This window comes from Physeter macrocephalus, chromosome 15 (assembly GCF_002837175.3).
Source record: "Physeter macrocephalus isolate SW-GA chromosome 15, ASM283717v5, whole genome shotgun sequence".
Classification (NCBI taxonomy): Eukaryota; Metazoa; Chordata; class Mammalia; order Artiodactyla; family Physeteridae; genus Physeter; species Physeter macrocephalus.
In genome coordinates, this window is record NC_041228.1 from 28,499,165 (window position 1) to 28,520,832 (window position 21,668).

At 37.3% G+C, this 21,668-nt stretch overlaps 1 long non-coding RNA gene across 1 annotated transcript in view; it reads right to left on the minus strand.

The window, feature by feature from the left end:
- The window catches only part of LOC114487913 (uncharacterized), a 377,807-nt gene that overhangs the window by 170,446 nt on the left and 185,693 nt on the right, over window positions 1-21,668 (minus strand). The window contains exon 3 of the long non-coding RNA XR_003683475.2: window positions 4,932-4,995. This is a non-coding gene — a long non-coding RNA (uncharacterized lncRNA). The remainder of the gene's footprint in view (window positions 1-4,931; window positions 4,996-21,668) is intronic.

Below are 21,668 nucleotides of genomic sequence, written 5' to 3' on the forward strand. Positions count from 1 at the left end.
AAAAAAAAAAAAAAAAAAAAAAAAGAATGAGCCCTTGAAATAAATATATTTCATAAAGGAATTGCCTAACCTTTGGAAAGTTTGGTTGATGTTATGAATATCCTCATGTAAGGACTAAATAGGAAAAAAAGAACTGAATTACTCCACCAGGAAGAGTGTTAGGACTGCATATAATTTAGATAGATAGGGAAATAGGAAGAGGGTAACGCTTCTTTTGCCTGTGGCTTCTGGGAACAAAGGCTTCTATTGGATGTGAGACTATCAGTTTCCAGGTCAAGGTGATTTTCCTGGAGAAGAATAAGAGGGTCAGTTTAGATGCTGTTAAAATATCTTACAATAATATGGAAAAGGCATCTTTGCTTCGGGCATGGCCTAGATGTAGAACTATTCCTGTGGCTCTCATTTAAAAGGATAAGGGATAAAATAAACAATTTTCATTAAGTCATTATTAATAAGAGTTCACATTTATTGAATCCAGCTTCTGTGCAGCTCTCTTTATATTGATTATCTCATTTAATCCTTACAACTCTTTGAGGTAGGTTCTATTTATATGATGAAAAAAAGTAAGGAGTAGTGAGATTAGAAAACCCAAAGTAATATCTAGTAAGTAGATGATCCTGGACTGGAGCCCAGGTTTCTGACTCCAGAAACCATGTTCTTAACTGCTATAGCATACAGAACCAAATAGTGTATCAGCTATACTGAAGATGTTTATTGGATTAATGGAGGAATGGGTTCATGAATGAATAGAAACAAAAATAAGGTAAATAAAGGCAATGAGATTCTCTTGTAAAGGAAAAAATTTAATAAAGATTTTGGCTGTCGTGAAATTTTAAACACACACACAGAGCAAAACGACTCATAAAGGACCCTATACAAGTAAAGAGTTGCTAAAAACCTTCTAGGAAAGGTGCTAGGTAGGTGGATTTCTTCTCAAAGAAGGGTCTCATAGTATTCAGAGGCAGGGAGAGAGAGAAAAACAGTCAGAAGGGTAGAGAGACAGAGAGAGGAAGACAGAGAGAGAAACAGAGTGTCAGAGTGAGACAGAGCCCTAGTTTTTCATTTTAATTTAGGAATTCAGGAGCTGGTGTATCGGAGCTGCAATAAGAGGAGAATCCTTTAGTTGACATAGTCCAGCCGGCTCTGACCCAATCCCTGAGCAAACAAATCACCTCCTTTCCCTTCTGCACTGCAGTTTGGCTTGAGTGTTGAACCAGTAAAAGCTTTGGGGGTTGTAGCACTTACAGGATAGTTCACTATAGATTATCATATAGAGTTACATCACTGTGCCCTCTCCAGTTAATGACATCCTTGGCTAGGGCTCATATCAGACACCAGCCATCAGGTATGACATTGCTGCAGCCCAACTACAAAGTGACATAGAGAGAATTTTGAAAAAGGGCAAAGGGATAATTGCACCTCTTCTAAGGAGAGCTTCAGGCACTCAGCCAAGTAAAGGTTAAGACAAGTTACTGTTGCAGTCAGAGCAGAAACAAGCCACAAGCATTTGCTGCCTCTCACACTCCTGCCAACGGATGCATTCTGTCAAAACTGCACTCAGAGTGGGCTTGCTAATAATCGTCTAGCTCTGCTACTGGCAACTCATCTCCTAAGATAGGATCTGTGACCAACAAGGCCCGTGAGACCCAGCATTGCTTCCCTGGTGCACTTGGCTTTTCAACCAAGATCGCCAATCCCAAGATGCTAGCTTGACCCTTGTTCTGCTTTCTCTAAGCTTCTTGGGGATATCACTTGGAATCATCAGATCCATTATGGGGTCTGTATGTCAATGTGCTCTGAAAACTTTGTAAGCAGTACTTTGCATCAGGTATATTAGATGATCAAGCCATATCAAATCATTCTTGTTATAGGCCAAAATATATAATGGTTCGACTTAACATATTTATCATACCCAATTTTTTGACTGTACAGAATAGTATCAGTGACTTTGTTCACAATTCCACCTGCTAAGTGCATAGCTTAAAGTAAGTGTAAGATGGGGAAAGGGTATTTTTATTTCCTATTGTCTTAATTTGGTTTTCCTCCATTATTAAGGTGATTACACATCTTTTCATAAGCTTATTGGCCATTTGCATTTCCTGCTTTGTGAACTGTCTTTTCACGTGTCAGTCCTTCCCCTGACTCAGGTCAAGAGAGTTAAGCCTGGGTGGAGTTTTTCTAATACCTCCCTTCATGGAAGGTGTAAACCTTATGGATACTGCATGCATGTAGAGAGCTCAGTTTGCATGCTCACTTACTGGTTTTCAACACCCCCTTTGTTTCTGCTACACATTTAAAAGTATACTTGTTCTGTTTTTACTTTGTGATGTTTTTTCTTTTAATAAAGGGATTATTATGGTAATTTGTCCAAACTATTCCTGGAACTGGAAATTTTCTGTTAAATTTACTTTTGGGTTATTATAAAATTCTTATAGAATTCATCAAATGATATATCCTAGTTACATCATCAAAGACGTTCTGCTTTTAAAAATGTCATTTTTAAATTCTCAGAGAGAAAAAAAGAGTTTAACTTCTCTCTTGATACCACAAGAAGAAAAGCACAATTCAACAGGAAAGTGAAAGATTCACAGTTCAGTACATAAATGATTCAGTGCTAAAGAAGTAATGGTATAGACTCCAGAGTAAGTTGCAAAGCATTTACTAAGGGGAAATTGCTCCTGATTTGATGAGGGAAAAATAAAAGACCTGACCAAGGAAGTCATAGGGAAATTGAGCACATAAATGTACTGTTAATTCTGGCACCATTAGGCTTATTTTCTCTGTAACAACTACATAAAATTTAAAAGTACATACATGGGGGCTTCTTGAAGGCATTAAAATCAATTTATTGGTTTAAAAAAATAGAAGAGAAGCAATTTATAGCAAGAAGCACTTAAATCAACTTTGTTAAGTTCCTTTCTCTGATAAAAGTACTTAATTAATTCACCGCATATGTAAGCTTAAGAATATCCTTAAGAGGACAGGAAAAGAAAAAATCTTCAGAATATTATAATATTTGAAAACCAATCACCATTTTATTTTTCTTATTATGAATAGTCTGTGCTGAGGTAAATATTGATGTATCCAATCTGGTGGAACATAGTAACACAAAAAGAATGTTATTTACTTCTTTCAAAGGAATTTCACTAAATTAAGGCTACATATTTGTTATCTTTAAATTATCCACATCAAGGATGATCCTATAAACATTTAGTTTGCATAATCCTAATCAGGCATCACTGTCTCCTACGGCCAGCAGTAAGAAATACCTGGCTTCTTAAATGCTAAACTTGTAGACCCCAAATTAGGAAATGAATGAACAGTCTATAATCTTATCCTTTTCTAGTATTGCTCCTTTGGGTATAGTCTCCTAGTTCTTAAGGGAACAAAAATAATTAATGGAATTTCTGAGGTCTGTGATCAAAGCAGAGGTCTGCTGGGAATAATAAGCAGTGTTGGCGCCATAAGCTTGGAACTTATGCTATTACCAGATAAAGAAACCTTTCCCCAATTTAGCATCATTCTTGGAGTTCCTACAACAGGTACTGACCCAGTCATTTTGAACATAGCTACAAGATGTTAGATGTATCCTTATGAAGAAAAACTGATTTTATTTCATGCAGTGATCTCACTCTGTTCCTCTAAATTTGCAGATATGTATCTTAGGTTGTAAGAAATGAACATGTTGATTTGATAAGGTTCAGGAGCAAAGACACTGAAGTTAAATATCTCAAGAATATACTGTAACAGATTCAGAATTTTAGTCCCTTCCATCTATTTTTAAGTCAGGAAGGGAAACAAAGAGATGAAGTGATTTCCCATGTGCTATTTACTGAAACAGACAGGTGAGGGGGACCCAAGAATTCTGTAAACATAAACACTTTATATCATATGCTAAAAGAGTTCCCCGATTTCTGAACATAGTAAAATTTAATTTCTGTATCATCAGGTAGATTTATGATCCCAAATTCTGGAATGTTGCCTTCCATTTAGTTGGAGGTGGATAAAACCCAAGTGTTTTGAAAATTTAATAATATAATAAAATAAATAACTTTAAAAGTTCAGAAACAAATTCGAACTCTTTATTTTTCAGTTATACCTTACTTTCTTATTACAAAATATTTTATTGTTGCTTTCAAGTGATTAGAATATAATCCCTTGATTCTAGGATCCCTTTTAAGCACTAATTGAATGACAAACACCAAAAAAGAAAAAAAAATATTTTTATTTCCTCTCATTCCTATACTCCCCAATTCCTGATAATATACTTTTTCCTGTTCTTTTTTCTCTGTTCATACTCTCATCTTAAACCTTAAGTTCACTTTAATTTGGTAATAAATTTATGTTGCTATTAATATTCAACTTCCACTCTGACCTTAGTTCTGAGTTTTAGAAAATATAGTACTTATTTTTCTTGTGTGCGTCTCCTATCTTAAATATATTTATTTATTTGTCATTTATTTGCTAGTTAAGCAAATCATTAGCAGAATTCAAAATGATTTCTTAAACTTTTGTTAAAAAGCAAACCATGAGGGTATAGAATGCAAAAGTGAGATTGTTTTTTTATTAGCTTAAAACAGAAATCTTATTTAGGCTTGGACACTTGAGAAATAAAATCAATGATGCCAATTAACTATTTTCTTGTGTAAAATGTCCTCTTCAGAATTAATTTTGAAAGACATATTTTTAAGTGGGACTTCCAACCTTATTTTCTTGCACTATATTTAAAAAATTATAGTAATGCCTACTCTTTGATTGATATTTGATTTCTCATTTGAAACAGTGGCTGCCAAAAGACAATGAATATCTTTAAAATGCTGAAGGAAAAAAATATTGTTAACCTATAAGTCTATAACCAATGAAAATATCCTCCAAAAATAAAAACTCAATAAAAACATTTTCAAATGGACAAAAATAGAGGCTTTACTCACCAACCATCCTGCACTACAAGAAATGTTGAAGTTCTGGCAGAGGAAAATGATATCAAAGGGAAGCCTGGATCAGTAGAAAGGAAAGAAAAGCATCATAAAGGGTAAGTATGGAGGTTGTATTAGTTTTCTATTCTATGTAACATATTATCACAAATTTTACAGCTCAGAACAATGCACATTTATTATTTCACAGTTTCTGTGAATTAGGCATCCAGGTATAGTTTAACTACATTGTCTGCTCAGGCTCTCATAAGGCTGCAACCAAGGTGTCAGCCAGGTCTGCTTTCTCATTTGGTAATGAGTGAGGAGGAATATGGTTCCAGAATCACTTAGGTTGCTAGCAGAATTCATTTCCTTGAGGTTACCAGACTGAGGGCCCTGGTTTCCTGCTGGTTATTGGTCACAGTTCTGAGAGGCTACCAGTAGTTTTTAGAGGCAGCTTCCAGTTCCTTGCTACATGTCCACTAACTTCATACCAGCAAGGGGAGTCTCTAGAATGAGTCTGCTAACAAGACAGAGTCTTATATAATGGAACATAATCACAGGTGTGACATCCTATCGTATTTGCCATATTCTATTGGTTAGAAGCAGGTCAGAGTTTCTGCCTACTCTAAAGTGGAGGAGATTATACAAAGGCATGAAGACCAGGAGGCAGGGGTCATGGTAGGGGGCACCCTTGGGCCTGCCTACCACATAGGTAAATATAAAAGATGTTTTAATTATCTGTAATATATTATAAAATTAATTTTAAAACCTGTTAACAGTTTAAAACAAAAATAATAACTATATAGTGGAATTTTAACATATGTAGAAGTAAAATGCATGTCAACAAGAGCACAAGGGGAATAAAGGATAAAATGAATTCTTCTGTTTTCAGGTTTTTTACAACACTCATGAGGTGGATCATTTTATAGTAGACTGTGGTAAGTTAAAGATGCATAATATATTCTCTAGAAAACTCGTTCTTGAAGTCTTGTCCTGGAACTTAGAAATATAAATTCTCAGGTCTTACCTCCTACTTTTTGAATCAAAATCCCTGAGATTGGTACTAGCAATATGTGTTTTAATAAGCTCTCCATACAATTTTCATGATTCTAAAGTCTGAGAACACTAAACAATATAACACAATGGGGTATAGCTACAAACATAGCTCAGTAGAAGAGATCAGATAGAACACCAAAATATACTTGATTCACACAAATGAGTGCTGTAAAGAGAAATGGAGGAACATAGAGCAGATGGAACACATTCCATGATGAAAAACTCATACATAAATTAAAAACAGTATAAAACAGAGTAGACTTGTCTGAAAATTGAAGTGCTAATATAAATAAAGATTTGGAGTAACCTCACTTCCAAAAATGCAGCTGAAAAGGACAAAGAGATTAAAGCAGTCAGAATAAAGCTGATAGCTATAATAGGCAAACAGTCTTCTCAGTAAGCATAACTGGTGCCCCTGAAGTGTGGAACTCAACAAATGAAAGAAAAAATCTAAGAAAATTCCCCCAAATGAAGCAACACCTGAAACTGCCATTCAAAGGGCACATAGGTTCCAGAAAAATTTGATTGCAAACATTCGATGCTAAGGATAGCCTGAAAATTTGAAGGCAAATGTTCAACATCAAGGCACATCATGAAGTTATTTAATTTCAGGCATCCACACACAAAAACAAAAATGTCTACAAGGGAGAAAAATTAGGCTGGCATCAATTTCTGTACACAAACATTCAATGCCAGAAAACAATGAAGCTATATTCAATAAGTTCTGAAGGTGAGAACCTAAGAATATTATATCCAGACAAGATAGTTTTCAAATAGAAGTAGACATTCTCAAACATGAAAGAATTCATAAAATATAATGCCTATGAGTCCTTCTTGAAAAAAATACTTGACCACAAACTCCAGCAAATTAAGAAATGGATCAAAATGTTTAAGAAAATTTGAGAAATGGAGAAGCTTAGAATAATTAACACAACCTGAAACATGTGGGGGATTGGAGAAGGATGTGTTAAAGGTATGACTGTGTGCTACCAAAAGGCAAACTGAGGTTGGAGACCCAATGAATCTATGGTGACACTAAGATTTCCACCCTTCAGCTGCCCAGTTATAGGATTTTCATGACAAGTGCCAAGAGAAATAGAGAGGAAAATAAAATGGTTGTACTGACAAGAAAGACATTATGTCTAAGCCAGATAAGGAAGAAGCAAATTCATGAGGTGGTAAGGGACTGAGAGAAAGGAAGAGATTTAAGGTGCTTGGAAAAGTGCAAGAACAGTTGGAGTAGGAATAAAAGAGTGAACATGGTGAAAGACTATAAGGTTATGGACAGGAATTAATATATCTGAGTGGACGGAAATTGTTATATAAGGTTCCAGAGAGAACTACTTTGAAGTGACAATAAGGTTTTGGTTGAGACCATGCAAGTAGGTTGGTAAAGTGGTTTATGGGTGCATAGTTGGAATAAAGAACAAAGAACTTTGAGACTGGTTTGTTAGGTAGGTCATTCACATGAAAGCAGATGTTTAGATTTACGATGCCATATCATTGACCTTTGAGAAAGGCTACATTTATAAATTTCCATCCTTCACTTTTTCATTCAACAAATATTGCCTTAGAGCTATTCTGTGCTAGGCCTCCTTCACAGGCTTTAGTTGTATAACAATTTACTCTCAACAACTGTATGAGGTAAGTACATTTTCCATCCCTATTTTAGAGATGAGGAAACTGAGACACCAAGGGGTTAAGGAATTCAACTAAGGCCACTCAGCTGGCAAGTAATGGAGGCAGGATTCAAATCCAGAAAGTTCAGCTTCAGAGTCAGTGCTCCTTATGACTGCTACCTTGTTTCATATTGTCCCATCCTCCGTACCACTTGAAAATGAGGGATTATCAATATTTGCACATAAAGAAGCTTTGTCATTCCTTCAACCATTCATTCAACAAAAACATTAATTGACTGCCCAGGCACCGTTCTATGTGTTGGGTGTAGCAGTGAACATGACAAACAAGAGTCTACAACAGTGGACCTTCTCCTTTCTCTCCTAATAAGTGAAGTTTTCTAATAGCATCTAGAAGAGCAAGATTTCCCTCTTTTCTCTTACTTTTCAGAATTTTCCTGGCTGTTTTCACAGGTTTATTCATTCTAACTAATTTTAGAACCATTTTGTATGTTCTCCAGAATCCTGTTAAGACTTTGATTGGCAGTATATCATATATAGTCATGAATAGGGAAAATAAACATATTTACACTGTTTGTTTCCTATTTAGAGCAGCGTATTTCATTCAATTTAGTTGTTTTTGTTGTTTTAATATACCACATAGAAATATTTTTTTTTTTTCATTTTAAAATTTTGGTTCTGAACATTTTGTGTTACATTTATTATTTTATGTTTTTTGTTGCTGTTATAAAGGAAAACTTTTCTCCCGTTAAATTTTCTAACCAGTTATTGTCAGTATATAGTAAAGCTATTGATTTCTACATATAAATTTTGTAACCAGTGACCATGCTGAATTCTTTCATAGTTTCTAGTAGTTTTGAATGTACTCTCTTGTGTTTTCTAAATATATAATCATGCCATTGTTTTGCTCCAGGACAAAAAGAATGTGTGACGGAACCAGGACTCAAATTTATATCTCCTGATCTCAAGTTCTATGCCATTTCCACAATGCTGCAAATTGTATTTGTAAGTATATGGAATAGGCTGAATGTTGCATGGTATGGTCCAAGAAACAACGATCCTGTATACCTCCCTAAAAATATCTTCTCCTCCTTGCTGCTTGTCATGAAGCCCAAAATGTTTCGACCCTAAAGAATCATTCCTTTGGGTCTTGAAAGCAGTTTAATCTCAAAAACAATTTGTTCACATGCTATAAGGAATAATGTTGTAAGGCATCTGTTCTCAAAGTGGGTCATTCCTTGCTAGACTATAAGCTCCAAAAAGGGAAGAATCACTGCTCTCACTTATGAAGACTTCAGTGCACCAAGTATGTTCTCTAAATGTATTTGTTCAATGCAAGTTAATTGAAATATATGGAAAACTAATTCATAAGATGTTAATAGGGATTATCTGAAAAAATCCATAATCAAATACACTTGATCAGTGTTAGGTCAAACACGTTTATACAGGTCTATTTACTGGGGAATTCCCAGAAGGTTTATAAATCTGCAATTATCTATTGCGATTCTCAGAGAAGGAACTAGATTTTCAAAGTTTGCAAATTTATTTTGCCATGGACCTTTTTCATTTCCCTCAGAGCATTTTATGATTTTGAAAGTGCTGCTAAAAGTGATGCTGACCTAATGGATATCAATAGTAATTAGCTAACAGAGAGCTAAGATCAAAGTCCTGTGGGGCACGGCATAGGGTAGAAACCTGTGCGGAAGGGTGATGAAAGAAGAAGCAGGGAAACTCAAAAGATAAACTATGCCTACTGTTCAAAATTCGCCCTAATTCTCACTTCTGAACCCATAACATAAGCTTTTAAGGGCAGAGAATATAAATATGTAGTCACTAATCCGGCACAATTTCCCAAATGCTGTGACCACTTTCTCCCTTATAATAACATCTGGAGACCAGTCACGGTCCTCCACATCTATCTGCAGATCAGGGCAATCTTCTGCTGCTGGAAATCCCAGGGGCAAGTTAGCTGGCTACACCTAGCAACCGTACAGACCATGTGGATCATACTTCTCTGTGATACTCTTACCTCACCTTTATAAATTTAACTCCCAAATTTCCCTTTTATCCTGATTTCCCCATCTATTTTATCTGGGTTTTTTTTTCTGTAAGTATTTTTGCAAGCTCTTTTGAGTCTTTATTAGCTGGACAGGAATATAAATAAACACGTGAATAATATCGCCAGACAGTTTAGGAGGTACTGGGGCCCAGTCTCTACTTTTACAAAGCTCCTAATCCATCAGGAGACCAACACCTAAACAGACAATTACAACGCAATGTGACAGGGTTCTATATTGGGACATGCACAAGGCGTAAAATAAACAAACATCATCTAGGGAAATCCAGGATGCTTCACTTTGAGACAATTCAGTAGTTCATCTAATTTTAAATGCCAAGTAATTCTACAACCATTTCTCACTGGATGGGAAATGCATACTAGAACTTTTTCAAGCAAAAGATCCTCCCCTCTTAAATGATTTTCCTCAGGACAATACTGAAATATTGCAGAGACGGCAAACGGGAACCTCACCAAGTTTGGGGTGACAGAGGGAAATCAATCTAGAGTTAAAATATATCTCGAATATTCCACAGTGATCTTACACATCTTAGTAACTACTTACATATATGGAAGTTTATTAAGTGCTTTAATAAATATGAAGCTCATGGGCTTCCCTCGTGGCGCAGTGGTTGCGCGTCCGCCTGCCGATGCAGGGGAACCGGGTTCGCGCCCCGGTCTGGGAGGATCCCACATGCCACGGAGCGGCTGGGCCCGTGAGCCATGGCCGCTGGGCCTGCGCGTCCGGAGCCTGTGCTCCGCAACGGGAGAGGCCACAGCAGAGGGAGGCCCGCATACCCAAAAAAAAAAAAAAAAAATAAATAAATAAATAAATAAATAAATAAATATGAAGCTCAGCAAATTACAACTGTGGACCGAATCTAGCCCAGCACTTGTTTTTGTATGGCCAGAAACTGAAAATGACTTTTACATTTTTAAATGTCTGGAGAGAAAAAAAGCAGAACGGAATATTTTGAAATGTGAAATCTCTACAAAATATAAATTTTAATGTTTATAAATAAAGGTTTTTTTTGTTTTTTAACACAGACACGTTCCTTAATGTATTGTCCATGGCTACTTTGCCCTACAACAGTAGAGTTGAGTAGTTGCAGTAGAGACAATAATGACCCACCTAGAATATTTACCCTCTGGTCCTTTACAAAGAAAATTTACTGACCCCCAAGATGCGCCATTGTTCAATCTGCACATGAACTATAAAGAAGTTAGGCAAGTAGCCGCTACAATTGAACAAATGAAGAAAGACGCTAAGGAGTCTAAGATCACATCTCCTGTGAGTACTTATTCTAGGCGATTAAATGCAGATTCCTGACCTCACATGGAATCTCTTTCCATTAGAGTAAACATACATTTTGGCCATTTTGCTTCAGTTGTTGTTACTAATATTGTTTGAAATTTTGTCTTGGTTTTGTTTATTTTAGATAGGGTAAAATTTCTAGTTCCTTCTGCTGAAGTGGGAAAACTCTCTGGCCTAAAAATACTCAAGAAATCTGAAGTGAGGTCAGCTTGACTCCAAAACCCACACTCAGAATCTGCTGCCCAGAAAGCTCTTGCCTACTGATTCTGTGAGCTCTGGATAGAGAATAGTTAAATAATAACTCACTAAATAAGAGGAAATGTTAAATTCCAACGGGGGTTCAGGTGTACTAAGCATTGTCCACCGTCTTACTTTATTCTTCTGCTAAGAAAATAGGATTGAGTACCTTGGTTGGCATTTTTTAAATCTCCAGATAAAAATGATCTAAATAAAGATATTCCTGTGGGTTGCAGTTCACATTTTCCCCCACATTTTCAAACATTCCTTCTCCCCTTGTAAAGCTGCTCAGCAGAGTGCCACTGCAAAGAGGTAAAAGGTTCCATGGAGGAGAGGGGGGATAAGACATTACTGAAAGAAAAATAAAATTTCTATGCAACAATAAACTGAGCTGTTGGGAGCCTACTGGTATTATGAATTTTTTAATCACCAACGAGATAAAGGTCTCTGGAAGATTTTTCTGGATTTCAACTATTATCAGAGCCAAGAAAAACTAAAATAAACCAAACCATAGGCAAGTCTGCCAGGTAACTTTACAAAGCTGTAAAAACAACTAAGCTATATATTTTGCCTTTCCTCTCATTTCTCTAACAATTCCATTATTATATATGACATTTTGAAAGATTTTTTGATAAACCCTCTAGAACACTGCATATATTTTTACAGATGCTATTTTTAAATAAAATAAAATTCTTTTACTTTTTTTCTGTTTAATTTCTGGTAAGACTTTTGTTGTCATTGTTATTTTGCAGTACTTTACACAGTTGTTTGTTCCTGAAAAGAAGACTAAGAAGGAGGTGGTGGCGGGGAAGAGGAGGAAGAAAGTCTGCTCCCAAATTATGCAAAAGGAAAGAGAGTGAAGCTAAATAAATACTGTACAATATTTCCAAGGCTTTCTTAAGAGAAAAAGCCACAAATTTAACTTTTCTTACCATTTTATCATCAAATGTCGAATTTATTATGTACAGTAAATGACATGAGGTCATTTGCTTTCTTTTCAACTGAGAAAACCACCTCCTGAATTAATCAAGGCTTAGCTCATAACAATAGACATAGATCATTTAACATTTCCTGCTTAAGGTATGTTCATTATGTACTTGCTGATCTGTTTCAAGGCTGTTGCTATGCATAAAACTATCGACTATATAAGGCAAGAAGCAATGAGGAAATGCCACGTGCTGAAAGCAAAAATGGTCTTCAAATTATTTTCAGTTACATCTCTATTGATTTATGGCTTTCTGACAGAAGTGTTACACTAGGTCATTAATAACAATAGTAACTCATATTCCCATGCTGCATTCTGGTTTCCAGCCTACCTCCACTTGAATGCCTTCATTTGATCCTCACAGTAAGCCTGTAAAATGAGAAGGTACCTTGTTTCCATTCTACAGTGAAAACCCAGGCTCTCTCAGAAAGTGACTCACGAGGTTAGAATAGGTAGTAAGTAGTTGGGCAAGAAAAAGGGCTCAGGACTTCAAATCCAGAACACTTCCTACTATAGCCACTAACTTAGCAAACATTCAACATTTAACATATGTGGTCTCACGGAATGAGCAGAAATAAGAACAGTATAAGTAGGATAGAATAAGAACAGTTTTACAGAAGAAATCAGGCAACTTTTCTGAATCACACAGCTAATAGCAGTGCTACTCACCTCTTAGTTCTGATGTGAGAGTTAATGAATCTAATGTATGTACAGTGGTTAGAACTGTGCCTTGCAGAATAAGAACCCAATAAATGGAAGCTAGTATGGTGATAGCTATCATGGCATGACTCACATTACATTGAAAATAAATTTTGTTGTTTTAAATTGCTCTTTCAAATAGGTAATACATGAATAAGGCACAAAATTCTAACAGGGCAAATGGGTTTATAGAGAAAAGTAAGTCTCCCACCTCTGTCTTCCAACCATCTGATTCTGCTCCACTGTTATCCATTTGTAGAGTATCCTATTTCCCAAGTATTTTGTTTCCACAAGTTCTCCCTTTTCCCAAAATGTTGGCCATAACTTTTATTTTTCTCTAAATTTAAATTTATGTGTTTTTGAATAGGTCATATTATACAAACTGAAGGATGATTAAACACTATTCTGCATCTTGTGTTTTGTTACTTAACAATAGGATAAACATATAATTTATCATTTCAATCAGCCAATTTAAGGATGAAAATGACATAATTAGTAATTATACCAGGACCACAGGTATAAACCATGACTGTCCCATGCAAAGCAGGACATAGCTACCCTACTAGAGGGTCTATGTTAGACATCATTTAATACCAGTACATAAAGTGAGTCTTCATTATTATGTAATTTAAATTTAAAACAGCCTCTGTTTGGATGGCAGCAGTATTAATCCCATCTTTTCCTTAAAATTCAAAACCTTTGTTTGATAGAGGACTCAAGAAAAGTTGCTTGGGTCCGTCTTTGCTCTTGCTAAGGCGGCCACGTGGAATTTGTTTAGAACGTAAAAACATTTTTTTTAACAGTCTTTCAGTATCTAAATTCAGCATGCAATTTAGATTTCAGGACACAGGCCTAAAGCAACTCTCTTAGCAGATTTGTATTCTGTTTCCAAAGAAAGCACCCCAACCCTTATGAAGCATGCTTCCTGGGATTCCCAAACTTGTGTAGTCACCACTCTTTGGATCTAGGTCTGCCCTTTAACTCACATTTGACCATAGAATGTGACAGAAGCGATGCAGCATGCTTTCCAAGGGTAGATTATAAGAAGTCTAGTAGCTTCTAGCTAGGTCTCTCATATACTCATTCTGGGGATAGCCAACAACAATGTAAGAAGCATGACCACCTTGAGATTGTCATGCTGTGAGGAAGTCTAATTTAGCCATGAGAAGAGGCTGCATGGAGAGAGAGATCCATAGCCTCCAGCTATCCGAGCTAAAGCATCATACATGTAAGGAAAAAAGCCTTCTTGGATGTCCAGACCAGTCAGCACATCAGATATTTTCAGTCCCATTTACTGTCTGACATGAAATTACATGAGAGACCCTATAGGAAAATCACCTAGCTGAGCCCAGTCATCCCATAAGAACCATAGCAATAATAATTGCTGTTTTGAACCATTTAGTGTTGGAGTAGTTTATTACACAGCAACAGATGATTAAAGCAACTCCCATCTTTGTTTGTAGAATGGTCTGATGATAGTGGCAACAAGTAACCCCTACCCCTCGATAGTCTGAATTGCCCTACCATTTTTCCTAACACTGTAGCCTGGGAATTCATACAGTCTACCTCCTACAATGCCACCCACAACAGTTTGACCTGATTCCACAGAGTGATCATCACCAGGTTTCTGGCATGCAGTATATGAGTCCTTATTGTCCAGTGCACCACTTTCTTCCCTTGGTCAATTCCATATTTTATCTGCTGTTACTCTTAGCAGCCTCATTTAGGATCCAGATTCTGAATTAAGGATTGCATTTGGCTTCATATAACTGAATCTTAAGTTTAATCAAATGGGGAATTTTTTTTGACATAACAAGAAGTCACAGATGGGCAACTGGGGAAGAAACACCTAGTTACTGACCCCAATTTCCATCACCTTCCTTTGCCATAGCATTCATGATTTTTAGCTGAACACATGGCTACTTTGCAGTTACTGTATAATTAATTTCTGGCTGTGGGATCTAAATAGAAGTGTCCTATGTGACTTCTGAAAAGTATTTTTAACAGGAGACATCATGTCCTTCTTTTGTCCTCTTTCTTGCTCATGAATTAAATGTGGATTTAGTAACTGGGTTATTCAGCCTAGCACCCTTCTTATTCCCGAAGTCATAAGCAACAAAATGCAAGGAGTCTCAGTGCCTAATGATTAATGGATCACTATATCAGCCCTTCTCAAGCCCTCGACTTCATTTATACCAAAGAGAAATGAACTTATATCCTGTTATGCCACTGCTATTCTGAGATTTTATTTTGCTCACAACTGAAATACTCTAATACAGTCAAGACTGGCACAGATGCTGTAAAGTGTCTACAGCGTCCCAGGCTGCTTCCGTCTTTCTGATCCACCACCTTTGTGGCTCTCATCCTTAGGCTACCTCATTGTAGCTAAATAGCTCTTCGTCCTTCAGCTTTCAATTACATTCCAGGTAGAAAGAAAAAGAAGGAAGGAGCAAGGTGGGAGAAGTGATTCAAAACTTTCTAGAATCCTTAGAAGACTTCACTTATGTCACACTGGCCACGTTTTGACATTTAATTTAGTAGCTGGGCACATTGATACCCTAAGTCAAATGCAAGTTCTATTAGTAAGATAGAACAAGAAATGGAGATTAAGGAGACTTACAAGCAGAGTATACCACAATAGTATGTCACGAGTAGTGCTCAGAAAGAATGTTCTGAACTCGGCAGAAATGCCAATGAGTGTTTAATATAGGCCCTTAACCTACATCCTAAGTGGAGATGTACAATTAAGACATTTTCAAACGTTTATTAAACTTCAGTAGGGAGGTAGGACTGGATACATCAACAGGGTGGTCCCATAGGCCACAGTTCAAACTAGAGTCATCTCAAGAAAGAGCACATACATTTAGAAGAATAGTGGGCTGAAAATGAAACCCTGAGGGAAAATTAATGAAAAGAAGCTGAGTATAGGGGAGAGAGACTTTGAAACACATCAAGAGAGTTAAAGTGATAGTAAAAACCAGAGAGAGAAGTTTATGAAAGTTATGATTGAAGATTTCACATATTACATATAGTTTGAAATGCAGCTGGTGGGTACAATACACTAAGGGCTGAAAAGTGCTCCTACTATTTATTAATTTGGAGACTATGTGCTACATTCAAGAGTGGTTTCACTAAAATAGAGAGTACCAAAACCAGTCTGAGAAAACTGAGGACTGAAGTGAGAATAAGAAAGTGGAGGTATAGGGTAGACTACACTGCACTAGCCTTCTCTACTCAAGCTTGGCTTCTATATACATCCATATCTTTTTACAAATATGAAGAACAAAGGTTTTAAGTACTTGGAGGACAGGAAAGGGTAATGGAAGATAAATGTATTGCTTTGAACAAACTATTCAGAAAGCTCCACCTTTATTGAATTTGTATTGTTTGTTTTATGCTGGATTGCATTGAAGTTTTATAGATTTGTAGCTACAAAGATCCAAGGATATCCTTAGCCCAGACAGGTGATATCTGCCTCTACTGGTCCCAAAGAGGTGAGTGTCTCTCTACCAATGCTAGAAGACAGTTTCAACATCAGACTGCCTTTGATATTAAACGGTAAATTTGAATATATTTTAATATTTAGATTACACACATTTGATTTAATCAACAAATTATGCTTTCTTTTTAAATAATGAAGGAACCAGATCCAAAGGACAAATGTTCTGAGTGATATTGTGTCTGGAGCACATGACAATTCTACCAAGTTGATTTGATATGCAAGTCATTGAGAAATCATGTTAATTCAATCAAGAAGAATCAGGCTAGAGCCACAGGGAATAAAGGAACAAGAAGGAACTCTATACCAGGCACTTTATACATATTAGCTCCTCATCAGTACCCTAAGAGGTTTTTATTTTGAGATTGAGGAAAAATGAGGTTTAGAGTGGTCACTAGTTTACTCAGGAGTCCCTATATAGCAAGTAGCAGAGGCAGGATATGAACCCACAGCTTCCTGACATTCAGATCAGCATGTTTTCTGCTCTACCCTCTGCCTTCTAGAGTGAATACGTTAAAGAAACAGAAAGTCAAGGGGGGCTTTTAATAAATTACTGATAAAACTGTTCTACTTTTATAAAATTAAGCGTTTGTTTTTAGAGGAAAGCTCTGAAATAATCTGACCAAAGGGCATCTGTAATGAAGTAAAATATTGAATTCTATAAAAAGGAAATTGGCTGATGCTAAATGAGGACATCTACAAATTTATGTAGATAAACTTACTCTATCGAGGTAGAGTTATCATTTCTTCTAGAGAAAGTAACGCAAGGTTCTACTCACATAGCCCAGTAGAGTGACCTACCTGCATTACAAACTCTATATATGGTAAAGAGAGGTCTGGTAAAAGTTTTGCAAGGCCCAAAATTTCAAGGTTATTTAATCTGCCTGAAAAGAGACCTTGCCAGGATTACTGGGAACATTGTAGCTATTTCTGTGTTTTTTCTTACCTTGTGGTCTGGTTCTGAATTGAAGAAGAAAAGCAGTACTTATGATACATAGTAGTTTGTGTGCAATATATGTTGATAATGTTTTATATAAAGGGGTATCTTTTTCCCTGAAAAAAAAAAAAGCCACAATGAAGACATCTGTCCTGCATAAAGATCTCTTTTGATAGCCACTCAGATCGTTTTGCTCATCAACTTGATATTTTTCTTAAAGGTTACCTGTGTATGTTTTGCATCCCTCTGGCATTGAAAATTGTAGCTTCTATGATACTAATGGGAAAGAAGAAATGCCATTCTAAGAGTGGCATGCAGACTAATAATATCTAACTATCATTAGAGTCATCATATCTACAAATTTATGTAGGAGTACCATCAGGGAGAGAACAGGCTATCTATAACGTTAATTCCAAGAATCATTAATTCCCTATTTTCAAAATAATTTACAAACCACGCTTCAAGTAAACAGAAAAAAGAAGCCAAAAAAAACCCTGTATAATTTAAGGTAAGCAAACTGATATAACTAGTAGATCTCAAATACAAAATGGCTCAAACACAATAGATGTTACTTTCTTATGTAACAGTCCACTGGTGGTGCCAGCTTGCTGGTGGAGGGTAGAGTAGGGTGGTGTGGAGTTCTTTCCATGAAGTCTTTTGGAGACCCAGGCTGATGGAAGCACTACTACTCAACCCATAGCTCCAAGGCCCCCCTAGCTGTCAACATCCAGATGGTGAAAAGAAAAAGCTCATGGAGGATCACACATGGTAGACTTGAATTGGCCAGGCATGGGAGTGGCTTACATGGACATGCTGATTCTTTTCAGGATGCACACTCACTACCTCTCATTGCCTCCAGGTCCAACATTGCACAGTTGGAAAAATTCAAGGCCTGAGAAGTGGCAGATTCATGTAAGCAGAATTATGGAGAGCATGTACAGGACTAGATTCTAAGTAGTTTAGACCAAGGTGGTCAAGTCACAAGATGACATTAGTTTTATTTATTGACATGGGAGTACATTCAGGATTCAGAATTTAATGTGTTAACTCATGCATGTGTAAATGCCATGTACCTTCTGCAACTAGATTGATTAATTGAAGCCTGGCCTGCAGCAAGTGGTGGGGAAATGCGGGAAGTGCTGGAATTTCCCCAGCACATTTTAGATAAAGCGAGTCTAAAAACATCAGAAGGATGTAAGTTAACCTATTATATGCCAACTGTGTAGCCACCCTTAACCTTATCCCCTAGGATATGGGCTCAGAGGATATTTCCCTCATCCACACAATAAGAAATTGTAATACTATTATCTTTGAAAAACTCTGTGTTAATTGTAAGCCAGAGATAGTATCAGGGAATGCCTCAAAGAAATTGGGCTCTTGGATTTTAATAGGAATATTGGGATCCTGAACTGGTAGAGTCAAAGTGGTGATCACTTAATAATCAGATAAAGTGGGTGAAAGTATCACAATAAACCTCACGGGTAGAGTAACATCAGAGTGTTTGGAACACAGAGATCTATGACAATGACAGTATTTCTTCATGTGGCAGGACCTACGGTAGACTTCATTATCTTGATCTCAGGGTTATGTCATTATTCCTGCTCTATTCCTCCAGATGCCACTTCATCATCTTAATACCCCCAAGAATATCGTTCTGGTCCATTATATAATATGATGCTACTTGGACATATTGAGCAGAAAATAGTAATAGTAAGCATCTCTACATGCCTACTAAAACATATGCCCAGCAGAAGATGGGAAATAAGTGCAAGAGTTCAGGGGCATGCTCATTAGAAAAACATCTAGGTCTAGTGGTCTGTGAGCACATCCAGATATGTCCTCCAATGTGAGTGACAAGTTGTAAGTTGCCCTCATATATCTTACCACCAAGAAAAAGGCACATTGCTTGGACTCTTTGGATTTAGGCCACATTTAACATATTTGGGTATGCTTTTCAAAGCCACTTATTAGATGACACATAAGACTGCCATTTTGGGTGCGACTTGAACAAAAAAAAGGCTTTCCAGCAGGTACTAGCCATGTTACAAACTGCCCTGCCGCTTACATCTTATGAGCAGTAGACCCAATGGTATCAGAATTATCTATGGTAGAAAAGATCCTGAATGGAACCTCTAGCAATACCTAGAAGAATAATCACAACATCAACCTCTACAACCTGGGGTTAAGAGCAAACCTGCTTCTAAGCACCATTTTCCATTTGAAAAGTAACCCTAGATTTGCCACTGAGCCCTAGAAGACTGAAAACCTAATAATGGAACACTAAGTGACTATGTGACCCACAATGTTCATCAAGAATGTTATCTAATCTGTTGAAGCATAAAGTTGAACATGCTCAGTAGTATGTGGAAGGCACAAGTCAGCTTCATGAGTAGATGACTCAGACTCCCATGGTGTCATGGTGTCATGGTATTGTACTGTCATGGGAAGTTCCCTCTAGGCAAAAAACAAAAAAAAAAAATTTGTGGACCTAGTTATGAATGGGTCTGCATGGTATGCTGACCTCTCTATCTTCCACCTCAGTGCTTACTCAATGGGCCCATGTGCAGAGATGCCATGATGGCAAATGTGGCTCTTCAGAGCTTTAAAAACTTGGGCCTCCCCCAACAAAGGTGAGTACTGGACTAAACAACAGCAAAGGCCAGTGTTGAGTTCTGCTTGGCCCATTCCCTGAGGTACCATCCAGGCACCTAGTGCCATATAGATTTTTTTGGAGAGCGCGTCTATCATCAGGTGGTGAGCAAGGCAAAGTTATCTGCCCTCTTAGGAATAGGTATATTTAGGTGCAGATTATTCTTTTCTGATTGCAGTTCTTCTGTCAACACCATCACCTGTGGACATGTTGATCTTAAAAAAAAGTCTTATTCATCACCACATAATTTAGACTAGGACACCATCTCAGATCAAAGAACTCATTTGCTGGCAAAAGAAATGCTGTAGTCAGCACACAGCCACAGAATTCACTGGTCTTACAGTCCTTGTAACCTAGAAGTAGCCGACTTGATAGGATAGGTGCAATAGCCTGTGGAAAACTCATTTATGGTGATAGCTTGGAGCCAACATTCTGCAAGGCTGAGCTGATGTCCTACAGGATTTGTTATGTGCCAGTGGTCAATATATGGTGCCATCTTACCAAAAGCCAGAATGCAGGGTCTGGGGAAAGAATGCAGATGGGAGAGGATCATCTCTATAACCTTGAGAACTGGAGTTGGAGATTTTAGTACCTCGTGGAGGAGTGTTTCCACTAAGGAATACAGTCATTATTCCACTAAATTGTAATTTAAGACTGCCACCTGATCATTTTGTGTTTTTCCTACCCTGAACCAACATACAAAGAAGGAGAACATTGATAATTGATCCTTATTATCTGGGAAAACTGGGTCACTGCTACACAGTGAGGGCAAAGAAGACTGGTATCCAGGGATTTACTGGGTTCTTTCTCAGTACTCGCTTGCCCAATAGTACTGGTCAAAGGAAAACTGTACCAATCAATGAGGACTTGAACTCTGGGAAGAAGGGTCATCCCAAAGGCAGAAATAAAAACAGCCAAGGTGCCAACAGCCAGGGGAACAGAGAAAGATTGACGGAGGAAGAAATATATGAATACGTAGTCCTTGTGACTAGTTTCAGAAACAGGGACTGTAGGGCTAAATTTATTTTAATTAATGGATTCTCTCCACCCTGTTTACTCTGCTGCTGTTTCATGCTGGTCTCAGCCTATTGATAACCAATATTGTGGCTGGACCTGGACCTGTGGTCTAATTACGATTGCAAGATGCTCTCAGCAATAACCATCAGGAAACTTTGAAAAAAAAAAAGTTTATTACTTACAGGTCCTGAAAAGCACAGGACACACCTAGGACCACACAGTGAGGTCACAGGTAGGGGGAGAGAGAAAGGGAGACAGAGACAGAGACAGTGGAGGAGGTGGGGGAGGAAGGCCCGGGACTCTGATTTTATGGAGGTCCAGGGTGGGGGCCTCGGGTTTCCAAGGCTCACTCTTTAATGATGTGCTTAAAATACAAGAGCAGTAATTTAAAGCATGGAAAGGGAAAAAGAACAAGCGGCCCAAATGGTCAGTTATCAAAATCAGCCAAGACTTCGAAAACAAAGCGTGGGTGGGGGGAAGGGGAGCTGGCTCTTTATCTAGTCATGTGGCTGGGAATGTGTTTATTCAAGATATTTAAGATAGCCATCTTTGAAGTGGATGCTTCTTTGAAGTGGATGCCTGAGCAATCAAAGTTTAAGTCAGGTACTTGCATCACAGAAAGAAAAGCCAACTGTCAGGGCTTACACTATAGCTACCTTAAATA